Here is a 13,531-nt window from a genome sequence, read left to right as displayed (position 1 = left end):
CTGGACAATGACTTTATTGAACCCAGTAAAAGTAACTGGAGTTCGCCGATGCATACTTGTTCCCAAATCAGACCACAGTTATCGTATGTGCACGGACTTTAGGAAGGTCAACACTTTAACAAAGACAGACACTTTCCCAATCCCGAGGATTGATGACTGCATCGACCGAGTGGGAAAAGCCAAGTATGTGACGAAATTTGACCTACTGAAGGGATTTTGGCAAGTCCCTCTGACGGATCGTGCTCGTGAAATATCCGCCTTTGTTACTCCAGACGGATTATTCCAGTACAAGGTGATGCCATTTGGAATGAAGAACTCTCCGGCAACGTTCCAACGGATGATCAACGACGTCATATCCGGGCTAGACGGGTGTGCAGCCTACGTTGACGACGTCGTCCTGTATAGTGACACCTGGGAGGAACACATTAAGCTCATGCGGAAGTTCTTTGAGAGACTGAGTAAAGCAATGTTGACTGTCAACCTTGCCAAATCTGAGTTTGGTTGGGCGAGGGTAACTTACCTCGGACATACTGTAGGACAGGGTGAGGTAAAACCTGTTGATGCCAAAATCAGTGCCATTTCAAGTTTTCCCATACCAAACTGCAAACGACAACTGATGCGCTTTCTCGGTATGGCTGGTTACTACAGAAAATTCTGTCCAAATTTCTCCACAATTACTGAGCCTTTGACTAACTTACTTAAAAAGAAAGTAAAGTTTGTTTGGTCAGAGCAATGCCAACAGGCATTTCATACACTTAAAGCCATACTGCAAAGTGCCCCAGTGTTGTCTGCACCAGATTTCACTTTGCCATTCAAATTAGCTGTAGATGCTAGTGATACGGCTGCTGGTGCTGTTTTATTGCAAGAGGATAGTCATGGTGTAGATCATCCTGTTTGCTATTTTTCACGCAAATTTAACAAATCCCAGAGAAACTACTCTACAATTGAAAAAGAGTGTTTATCTTTGATATTAGCTTTACAGCATTTTGAAGTTTATGTTACTTCTTCAAATCAGCCAATAGTGGTTTATATTGATCACAACCCTCTTGTTTTTCTGCAGAAATTTAAAGGCAAAAATCAGAGATTGCTAAGATGGAGTTTAATGTTACAGGAGTTTAATCTTGACATTAGACATATCAAAGGCAGAGACAATTTAATTGCAGACTGTCTCTCTCGTATTTAGAGTTTATTGTTGTTCACTTTCAAGAAATTTTACTTTAGAGTAAAACAAATTTGAGTACTTAAATCCTTTTCAAGATTACATTTGTCAAAGAAAGATTTTCTTTGAAAAATTTTCTTTTTTTGAAGAGGGGTGTGTTATGTAGGTCATTCCCCCACACTCATCATGACCTGAGTTCAATTGGTCTAGAACATTCTCAAGGTCACTGCCCTTAATGACCTCACAACCTTGGATTCAATTAGTCATGTTTGGAATGTTCTGGAAAGTTGATTAGTTGTGTAAGGGAGATAATTTTAGAACAGTAATTAGCATGTCAATAAAAGTTCTAGATTGTTCTTATATGCCTTTATAAAAGGGACGTGCTCAGCTTCCAGTCAGACTTTTGGGATCGTGTCTCTTGTGTGTTACTAAACTCCAGCAGTAGTCATTCTCAAGACTTTTCAAGACCTTCACTGCCAACGCTGGATTTATACTGTGGACTTTGTGCAGCTTCAAGCCTGCAAGGACTGTTCATTCATCCAACTGACTGTTACAACTCTGAGACTGGAGCTTTGCCGTCCCAGCTGAGATAAGTAGTCTGTACACTTTTAAAGCTTGTACTCTATCCCTGACTTAGCAATTAGTTTTATTTTCGTAATAAATTTTGTTTAAACGTAACTGCTGAGTTCACCCTTTGTTCGTTTTCTCTGCACGTAACACTTGGTATTACTTCGGAGGCAGATGAACTCATAAATTTTACTAATTTGTAATAATTTAGTTCCATAGGTAAGTATTGTAGTCTCAAGTTGTTGTACAGTGGGCAAATAACAAGAAAGCAAGAAAGTGATATTTATCTTATTCACGTTACAAATTTTACAGAGCCTGTCGGCTGAGAGATGTTGTATCTTCTGCCTTCCTCTACTGCTAGAGGAAGAACTGAACATCGCAACCATGACTGTAAACATTCGAACGGCTTGTCTATAACTTTGAAGGTAAAGATATTTTTCAGGTCCCAAAAGACTCTTAAACTGAATATTTGCTCAAACCGAGAGCTCGCGTGTATGCCAACCGTGATATATCACGAATATACCACGGTTCTTTTCGCGTCTCAACCGGTCAGATCCGCTGTATTTGCGCCATCAATACTGGTATGATATAAAACGTTTTAAAGTATGACAATAAATAGGAAGACGGCTACATTCCCCAGGCCAACGACAGTTTCTTTTGTTGTATAGTTAGGGACTCCCAATAATTTCTGCACCACCATCTCTGAATTCTCACTCTAGCATCAAAGTATTGAAATCCACAGATTTCTGAACCATATGATAAATTGGCATTAGGGAGCCGTCATTATTTACGTCCTATGGGGTCGGAGGAATTTCTTCGGAAAGTCCGAAATTTTGAGTACCCTTCCCCGCCAACCATGATGAATTTGAGTAACCCTTCTCTCTAACTTAGAAATTGTGACTGAATCCCCATTAGAAAAGTTAAATACCTCCAGTATATGTAAAATTTACAAAATACATGTACAGCAATAGTAAAGACCTTTCAAATCCTGGTGTACCCTGCCAAATTATTGTCTGTTATCTCATGACGGTTGACAAAATGAAATTCAAAGTGACAACAAACTACCGATATAAAAACTCACGCTATAACAATATCCAACCATACAGTATTGTTTAATTTGGATGGGTATCATGACAGGGTTTTCACTAGGGCATCTGACTGGGCAGAATTTGAAAGTACAGGAGGAGAACACACGAGAGGCTTAGGGAAAAAGTGTTAGAGAGGGCTATCCCCTGTCTTGAATGGAAAATTTTGAGAAATTGATGTGTGCAATAGTACAGTCTGGTGCAATCTCAGAGGTTGCTATGCGTGCTGCAGAACCGTGACGGGAATTTATTGCCGAACACCATATGATATAGAGCTAATCTCAATGTTTTGAAAAGGTCAATTGAAAACGTCTTTCGTGGCAATTGTAAAAAAAACTTATTGTACTGCTTTTTTCGCATTTCTATGATTAATAGTGCTTTATACAGTTTTTTTACACTTTAACTTTTATATTTTGCTTTTATTGATTAGAGTGCTCTATGGAAGATTAAATCCTTAATTATCGATCCCTTTTCCCCGATTCATATTTGTAAATGTGAAATCCTTCATTGTGAATAAATAAATAAGTAAATTAATTAATTAATTAATGTTAATAGTTGAGATTGTTCTCTCTTTCCCATTGCCAATAATGTATTCTGTGTATTCTGTGTATTATTTGAAGGGTTGCCAGTCAACTGCGTGTCACAAGGTGATACCTGTGTCTTTTTTATCTAAAATGTCATTTGTGGGTGTGGCATAACGTATCCGCTTTTGATGCTCACTTTCTCTGCACTTCGTACTTCATACCGGGACCTCTCACCATGAAGATTCTATGTGTTTCTGCGACAGTTTCAGCAGATTTTGTAAACGTCCTTACAAACAATATGCTCAATACGTCCACTATGTATATGTTGTTTGATATGGCAGTCGATGCTGGTGTGGAGGCAAGGGACGACTACAGCCCACTTTGCGTCTCGTCTGTGCGGCAGGTAGTTTGGCAGGACGAGGAAGGCGAATTTCTCGTTGACGAAGGAGATTCGTCTGTGTTACAGATGGCCGTAGCCATACCAAATTGCCAGGCAGAACCTTACTGAGCGAGAATGTGGGTATTTTGCATAAATTTACATATTTTGCATATTATTAAATTCAATGTTGCAATTATTATATCTACGCATCAGCTGATTATAGGTCCTGGTCATTGCGAAAACTAAACAATAACAATGGTATAGTTTATTTGTGTGATGTAAAGTAAACGCCTATAATAATACCAAATGAAAAAACATTTCGAGTTCAATATTTTTGTCCAAAGTTTATAAAAATCACACTTCAACGACTTTGACCTGGCATCTTTCCTCTACGGTTATCATGATTATAACATGTTCATTATGATTTTTGTTTCTTTCTTTTCAATTCTGATTAGGATTTAATGTAGCTTTGGAAACGCAGCTATCTGTTGGCGGGGTAGCGTGCGTCACTATGCGGTCATCAAAAGTTCACCGTTGACCTTTTGATGACCGCATAGCGACGCACGCTACCCGCCAACAGATAGCTGCGTTTCCACAGCTAGATTTAGTGACGAGTAAATTTTTTAAAAGTGTAAAACAATAGTGGTTGTATGATCTCAGATTAAACTGATTGTTTCAATATCTTGGTGTCCCTTGCAACTTTTTAATATCTGAGTGCTTTAGAATATTTGCATGAAAAAGTTCAAAGGAAAGGCCTAACCCCTCATAATAAAATGATAACAAAAGATATTGAATATCAGTGTACAAGCACAACTTCTGAGTCGAATTTCTAAATACCTACTTAGCTTAATAATTTTCTCCAGTTGATTCTTCATTAAAAAAACTACCTCAGGGCTGTGAATATATTTTTTATTTCGTATTACAAGTCAATATTTTGAGCGTGCTAAACTGACAGCAGTGACAGCTTACCTGTCTTTGCTTGTTGACAAAAGTCAAAATAGATTGCTGGATACAACGAAGTTTACTGACACTCAGAACACCGTGGTACAGCTGCAGCCTGCAGCCCACACGTGCACGCCTTTACACACTCATGTCACACGCGCGAAAATGGGAATGCAGCGAAACGGAAGCGGGACTGCTACCACTGTTTGTAACAGTCATCTCACTCAAAGCGTTTCAAACAAAAAGTATTACAATATCTTGTGAAATTACTTCATTTCACATAATCATTGAGTTGAACTAAGTCTAAGCCTTGCACACAAAACCTCTGAATGTTAACGGTTTGTTGCTGAAAAGTCTAGCTGGATTTAGCATAAACGCTGAAAATACGATACGATTCCATCCATGCAGAACTCTATTAGAAATACAATTTTGGACTTCAAAATTTTGAGTTCACAAGTACAGTCCAGGAGTCAAGTCCAGGTTTTTGACTCGCACTGCCCTTTTTTCTGACACAAAACAATTGCGTAAAAAATCGCGTCATGTGACACAAATGGCGATATGACTGAAGTTGTACATCACCTTTGAAAGGTTGACCCCATTCAAAGCACCTGTCATAACCAGCATGGTGAGTAGGAATCAGTGTTAATCAACATTTCGGTGAAATTCCAAAATCACATTTCTTGCACAAACATTGACTTGTAACCACTCCAGTCTAATCAAGAACATTAATATCAATAACCAAGCGTACACAAATGCACATAGTTTTGTATTGGAAAAAAAAATTCATAGTTTCATCATAGACTAGCATGTATAGTGAACCATCATTTTAGATAAAATTCAAAATAAATTTCTTGTACACAAATGCACATTTTACTTCCCAATTCAAGCAAAGTACATGTAAATACATTATCAAAATATAAAGCATACAGATATAGCATGTTTTGTGGGGCAAATTTGTCAATAATTTGCCTGATGGTATTATGATTTGTTATTTCTGGATGAAGCACTATATCAGCCACATCTTGCCTTCTTATAGTTGCACAAACTTATGGTGACCTTCCCCCAAATGTGATGATGAAATACCATATCTCTTCAAGAATTCTTGCGCGATAAAGTGCGACTGTCCCTCCAAAAACACCAGCCCTCCCCTCTGTAATTTGTCCCTAACTAACATAACTATTGAACCAATTGTTATATAAATTAGCTGATACTGTTTCAGTTATTCCTGGGGAGAATACTGCAGTGGTTGGGGAGAGTAAAGTTTTAGAATGTTGGACAAGGGGAAGGGTCACATTTTAGATGGGAGGATAGGGGAGGATCACATTTTACGGTACAGGTGTGCGCGAAATTCCCCCGCCCCCTGTAATTACTGAAGGTTCCCTAAGCAATTGGATAACAGCTTCCAAAACGCAGCAAGCTGGCCCAAATTTAGGTTCGTATTGTTTGCTAAGTTTTGCTACGTAACAAGTCAGAGGTCATTTCTGTTTGTGTAAGTCCAACTCATTTTGGACGGGGAGCTCGCGTGGTGGTATCATAATATGATATCGAACGGCGTTGTACCTAAAATGCATTACACTATCATTTGACATCAGCGCTTTGCTCCGACAGTTGACTAGTGGGAGGGATTCGCGAAAACTATTACTTGCAGATATTGGCTGATAATTTTCTTGTCAGATTCTACATTTAGCCCCCTGATATAAATGGTATAAACCAGGGCTGGACAATGATTGTGGGTCCTTGAGCCTACGCCAAACATTTTCGCTTTGCGACAAAACTGCCTGCAAGTTTTACTGTAAAACATTCCTGTGTCCGGGTTGAAACTTTGTTATACTATTAATAATGTATGCGATGCCGGATTTTCCTTTGATTTTATTTTTGCAAGATGATTTTAGAACATTTCGGTCTGACTTTCCGTAAAGTGGTATGGTCCAAGGTAAGTTTCCATTTGAGTTAAAAGTTACTTGCTACCATGCGGCATATCCAAAGTGTGAACATTTAATGGGGAGTTTGTGGTCCTTACAAATACTTTGAGATCTTTGTTTCGGGGCATTTGTGGGGAAAGCATGACAAGGATTGGTAAACGTTCACAAAATTGGTACAACATATGTATACTTGAACAAGGAAAAAGAATAAACAATTTGTCGCAAGGTTTAGCCCAGCAAGAAGCTAGCTGTGGTATGAACAACAGCTTGTAGTATGAGCATATTTATCGCAGATAAAAAGCGAGCAATTTTTTTGAAAATGAGTGCCTAAAAGAAAAGAATATCTCCCAGGAGAGAAACAAACGGTACACATTGTCTGGGTGATATAATTAACTGAATTTTGTTTCTGAGCATTAGGCCCTTTCCCTACAGTTGAACCTAACGTTTGAGCTTTTCCATTCTACTTTAATTTTACTAAATATTCAGTTCCTTCATCCGTGTCACGACACATTTACGCAAAGGTCTGATAACACTCTATCGAGATCTCACAGATTTAGCGCAGTAAACATTCATTACGCATCGTCGTAAAAACACGCGCCTCTTTACGGCAACAGCTCAGCGCATACCCGTTTCGTTGGTCAGCGGAGCGGGAATTATGCTCTGGCTCGCGGGAATGTCATTAGAATGTCTTTCACTCTGCATACTCGATGGCATAGTGGTTGCACTGTTATAAGAAGTCTCCGCCGAACTCACGCAAGTAACATCGGAAAATAATGACACATCGGTTCCTTGAATGAAATAGGATCAGTCCAACTACCGTGTATTCACTGTCCAGTTGTGAAACTCGGGCTTAAGGAAATTTATGAATTATGAGGAAAAAACAAGCGTCAGGTTTCACAAATAGTTTTATTACTAGAAACTTCGATGACTAACGTTTCGATCCTGCACTCATCAGGGATCCAAAACGAGCAAAATAAGAGTGGAAAATAAAATAGACATTAAAAATGTGAAAGCTGTTACAAAATACGAGTTCATAAAATTGTTGGGATAAAAAACAGGCTAAATTTTTGTAATGACCCTAAAAAGAAAATGTTCAAAGAGATAAACTGAAAAAAGTATGTGGCACTGGGGTGTTTGAAATTAAATAAAAAAACTAAACAGAAAACTTACTCAATAGTAATGGTTGATCTCCAGCCACGGCGGAGAGAATTCTTGGACATGCTTGATTTAATGGTACTGGCCGTATATTCCCTCTGCCGATGGTCTTATACGAACCCCTATGCATATTGGCGACAAAACTAAAACACGAGGAATCAAACGTTTGTCTAGTTGATGTATTTTGTCAGACTCTAGTAATCAGACTAATGTTTACGACATTTTCACGTCAGACACATTTTGTTCGAGGAGAAATACGGTCGCCATGTTGTTTGTTTACATTGAGGAGCACACCGAAGATCGACGCAAAAAAAGTCCGACGCACCAAAATGATGACATAGACGCGGGTTGTCGTGACGTAGAAAGACCAGAGAATAAATCCCGTATTTTTTTATCGGAGACGACAAACTTGGCTTGTGCATGTGATAAAAAGAATGGTATTCCTTGTACATCGTCACGACTGTTGGGTCTCATGATCACACTCATTTCACTATTAATAGTTCTGACTTTAAGTGAGAATATATGAATACAAAATGAAATAAAATTCTGCATATAATTTAAGAGCGACCGTAGTTGGGTACACAGGAAGCACACTTTTGCTTTTGACGCAGCAGGTCTTTTGATCACTCATTCGTGACTATTCATGATGTAATGAAGTGCGGTATATCTTAGGTCAGCTAAGGTTATTTCCCTGTGTTTCTTCGAGTTACTTTGTAGACATTTCACAAGAGTGACTCAGGGGCATGCGACAATTACGAAGAGCACTGTCTGCTCTTTCACATTGTTCGCAAAAGGGATAAAGCTGCCGGCTAATTTAAAGGAATAGCCATGGTAAATGTTCTATGCGATCTTCATGGGTTTTTTATAAAGAGCCTCAAACAGTTTCATAGAATGTGGAGACGTCCAGTTTGGAGTTGTTGGTAAGAAAGGGTGAAATATTTGGTGAGTCTCACTTTACGAAGGTTTTTTTTTCTTGTGAGAATCGAGGACATTTTGAACAGTGCTTAGCGACACACGCTCGTATTTTTGCAGGAATCATAAATTGACGCTCAGTTATAATTATCATTGTTTTACTTGAGTGTAATTTTTATTCGAAAATCTTTATTACGTCTCAATGATCCACTGGCAGGCAAAATCTCTGTCTCTTTTGATCTATACACCTACCGGACGATAAGATAAGACAAACACATGCATAGATAAGCACACACTCGGAATGATTGGGGGATGTCAATCACTTTCACTCCATGAAATCATTTACTTTATGGAATATTTTAAACTTCCAGTATAGTCTATTTGAGTAGCATCTAATTCATATATGTCTTGTACTTTTGAAACAAATTTTTGGAAGGTCACTGTGTTCAGTTTTTTACAATATGGCATTTAGCCAGAATTCACAATTTGCCTACTCTCTCATGATCGTCATTTTGTGTGCTCTTCGGCAGGAGTAATTGACCTGGCCAGAGTTGCATTAACTCAAGTTGGCTTAGACCAATAAATCCAAAAAAAAAAATCACTGATACGTTTAAAGAACTTGCCTTGGGAATATGACTATACAAAGTGCTAATCACAGGTAGTGTTGAACACCTGTGAGCGGAACATCCTTTACAAATATGCGGGCATGTGATAGTTGGGGGGACTTGAAAAGTGTTGATCATTAGAGGGGGGGCATTTGAAAATGTTTTAGGGTATTGAGGGGGGATCTGAAAAAATAAGATTTCAATGGCGATTCCTCCAGCCCCCCAATCGTTATTTGTGAACGCAGCCTTAAACATGTTGTGTACAATAGAACTGAGGTATTGAGAAGTTTTTTATCGCAAAATGATTAAATATTTATTCAGAGAAAACCAAAGAATTTTTAAATTAATCGATGATGCTAAAGTGCGCGCACTACCAAGAAAGTAGTTCAGCACAGCGAAATATTATTATTTATATTATAAATTTATAATAATGTATAGCTCAGTAAGCCTGCGGTGTACTTTAAAGGTAAGTGAGTGAATGGATACGAGGGATAATGACTGAGTGAGCGAGTGAAAGAGCAAGCAAGCGGAGTTATACATTTTAGTAAACCAACGCCAATAAACCCATATTGTCATCGTATATTTACTGTAATTTGTATTCCAGAAGCTGTTGTTCACCTTGGGTGTCATGCATTGGAAAAGGGCGGAAAAAAAGAAGATGCAGCGTCGCTTCATAGAATTTTCCCAGTCATGATACCTGGCACAAGAATGTAAGTCAGCTTTTCTTGACTTTCGCACACGCCGCTCAAGTACTTGTGCGCGGCGTTTAATACATGAAATGCTAGAGATATTTTGTCGTTGCACAACTTATTACAGTCGGAACAGTCCGTGTATGACAAATCCTTTGGTTGACCAGACCGATTGGAACAGTATAGGTTTTATTGATGCCGCGGCAAACTTGCAATAGATGTGGGTGAGCATGCCCAGCAGTGTGACTACGTTTCGTTTCGTGTGTCGACAAAATTTGAATTCCTGTCCGACAAGATTCATTACTCATTCGTTTTATTATAGATCGTATACAATTGTGTGCTTGGCAAGGCATGAATACCGAGCGATTTAGCATCAATCATTTATCATGTACAATTTAAAAATGCCATTTCGAACGAAGATATACAAATTGGACAAAAGTTGGCCTGACAGAGACTTTGAGGACTATTATATTATAGCTTTGTCAATACCAGTGAATTTTGTGACGTCATATCCATACATTATTACTGATAATGTATTCCATTATTCAGCATTGCGGCCCCACAGCGAGCAAGTTTTTTTTTGGAAAACGAAAATAGGATTGCGCATTTAAAAGGAGGGGAAATATCGGATAAACCATGTAATACACAAAACTATAAATCTTGACAATGGTTCACAATATTGATAATAATGTCTTACTGTACGATTTATTACATTTTTTGAGTCCTCACGCACGCACTTGCCGTCTGTCTGGCTGGCGCTCAGCATGCAGTCCCCGTCCGATACGCTGGTTGTACTACTACGTTTGTTTACAACATGGTTCGCTTCGTTGCCGTATAGGTGAAACAGAACTCAGTACGTTTGCAAACTCCTAGACGATACTGGGTTTGACACATGGCATATTATGTATGTCAGTGGCCATGTAAACGATGCAAGCGTGAAAGGCTACTCGAACCAGCCGTAAACGGGCCAACAACGGCAGCTTGCTGTCATCAACCTTGACCGGAAGTGTCTACGGAAATTACTACGGAGCCATTCAAAGTCTCGGTCCAAGGTCAGCTACTACCAACAATCATGACGACCGTGGCTCGGCCACCTATTTCTGATGCACTGACTGTAATCGGAGACAACTTTCATTCATCGTTTTTTTCTCCATGTCTGTGATTTTACCTTGCCTTGTTCTCGATATCGCGACGGTACCGAAACCTATGGAAGACCGGTCACGACATGCGACATGCGAGTTTTTTTTTAACTGCGACCTGGGAGTTCTTAAACTGCGACATGCGAGTTGCAAAACTAATATGGCATTTGCATACATGTCATTTCGTTCTCCTCCTAACAATGGATTACAGAGGTAGAGACGAGCTTATTTCTGCATACTTCTACAATGGATACACCCTGGGAGAAATAGCGGCCACGTTAGGACTCCGACATGTAGGGAAGACCTGTCACGACCTGCGACATACGTCCTGCGTCTTTAAATTGTGATCTGCGACCTAACCCTAACCCTACCCTAACCCTAACCCTAACCCCTAACGCTAACTAACCCTAAGTTATGCCGTTACAATTTTTCCCTCCCTTGGCCTAACCTCCAGGGTTGAGAGCGAAGTAAGGCTTTTTACCAGAGAAAACCTAACCCCTAACCCTTACCCTAACCCCTACCCTAACCCTAACCCTAACACCTAACCCTAACCCTATAAACCGCAGATCGCAGTTTCAAAAACTTGCATGTCGCATGTCGTGACCGGTCTTCCATAGAAACCCTCTAGTATGTTTGTCAACTGTACCTTTCAAGCACCCGTTTACGTCAAGTTCTGTCGTTCGCCGAAATAAATAGCTCTTCTCAAGGAGCCATCGAAAATTACATTTATAGACACAGTTATTATTGAAATATAAACATTTGAATAACAATGTTGAACTCTGTTGATATCGTTTGCAATGAATGCTGTACTACTAGCGACATAATAATGATCGTATTGATCAGCTGATACCATGCAGCTCGCTGATCATACTGATGTCGATGCATGAACATTCCGTTTTCTTCATCTCTGGCATTTCACCGTGTCGATTTTTTGAATGGCATGATATTTAAAGGTGATGTTTCAAGTTTGATATAGACGGTAGGGATGCAGTAGCTTTTCATTTCCCTCGAAAATACATCGTTTTTCAATTTAAAATGAACCGTGAAAGTGCTGGTCATTTTTTGTGCTGAACGTGCGTGTTCAGTGCAGTGCACTCAGTGCAGTGTGGAGTGCATGTAATATGTACAGTCAGGGCCGATCATGCTGGACGACGCTCACTTTAATGCGGCACCACAAAGAAGACAATTGGGGACTGTGTCTTGGTCCCTGACATCAGTTTTTCCGAAATGCTTTAGGGTCAAATGGAAAGAAGGCCGTTGGGGGGGGGGGGGGGTTAGTTACCGGAGGTCCAAAATGTGATGGCTTGGCGAATGTCGGACATGGCGATTGCCGTGGACAGAGATATCTCAGAACCCTGATTAACTTCTTGAAATTGAGTGAGATAGTCACAAAGGAAACATCTCTAACAGCGTTTTTGTTTCATTGATTGAAGCATTTTAAAGGTCCTTTTTGAGCTTTTTTTCTGAAAATCAGTATTTTCAACTTTTGCTCAAACCTGATTTGATCACTTTGATGTCTGGCAAGGGTGTTCGTGTAGTTGAAGTGTAGTCAGTTATGTTCATATTGTGGTGATGTATGCCCTTGATTATTTTTCAATAATACTTTTATCCATTTTTAATTGATATTTAGTGAATGTTGCTATAGTTACCCTGTGCGCTTGTGCGTAACGAAAGTACTAAATTTTCATGTGAGTTCAAGAATCGAAACCGACCAATCTTGGTTTCAATCTTGTCCGTTTTATTTGTCACGTTTTAAAACTTTTCCTCGCGCGTATATCTCGTAAATTTTATTTTTATGTGATACTTTTGTCGACCTCTTACATCTTTAGTACGAAAGGTTCCTTCGTTAGACTGAACGGTACTCATTGGGCACAGGCGAATCCATTTATTTTAGCGTCAGACATGTCAAGATTGCAGAGGAAGTACTATATATTATATATTTGAGATTTCGCAACCTCAAAGATCTGGCCAAGCTCAGGCGACTTAGGTGATAACACATACAATCAGTAAATAATTTCGTATCTTTCACAAACCAAATAAGCGACTGATGAAGAAAACTGTTTTAGAAACGTAGCGTTGGGCGATAGTAGGGTCACTCAGTGTCTCCAATCCATTTCGGCGTCTGTACAAGCACAGTGACTCCTTCCATGGAATCATACACAAAAAGGAAATAATCAAGATATGAACGATGTATGCTTTCCCATTATTACATATCTTGGTTCAAATTAGTTTGGTTTGATTTCAATAGGGGTAAAGTAATACTCGATGTCAGAAATATCGCTGTCCGAACTCTACATAGTCGTCTTACGAACGCGCTGAACTGTTCACAGTAATCCAGCTGCAAGCTCCAATCGTTGTATCGCCGATGACGTCACGCACGCTCCTCCCGTGAGGGGCCTTTCGGGCCCAAGGAATTCCGAGCTTATTTTCATAAATGTTGTCTACTGCAACTT

The 13,531-nt window shown here is 39.3% G+C and overlaps 1 long non-coding RNA gene across 1 annotated transcript in view; it reads left to right on the top strand.

Moving 5' to 3' along the window:
- Positions 1–6,429: 6,429 nt before the first annotated feature.
- LOC139114217 (uncharacterized) overlaps positions 6,430–13,531 on the top strand; it is a 97,991-nt gene continuing 90,889 nt past the window's right edge. Inside the window, exons 1-2 of the long non-coding RNA XR_011547827.1 lie at positions 6,430–6,589; positions 9,855–9,960. This is a non-coding gene — a long non-coding RNA (uncharacterized lncRNA). The remainder of the gene's footprint in view (positions 6,590–9,854; positions 9,961–13,531) is intronic.

This window comes from Ptychodera flava, chromosome 16, assembly GCF_041260155.1.
Source record: "Ptychodera flava strain L36383 chromosome 16, AS_Pfla_20210202, whole genome shotgun sequence".
In the NCBI taxonomy this organism is placed as follows: domain Eukaryota; kingdom Metazoa; phylum Hemichordata; class Enteropneusta; family Ptychoderidae; genus Ptychodera; species Ptychodera flava.
Note: the sequence above shows the minus strand (reverse complement) of the source record. Positions and strands in the feature narration are given on the sequence as shown.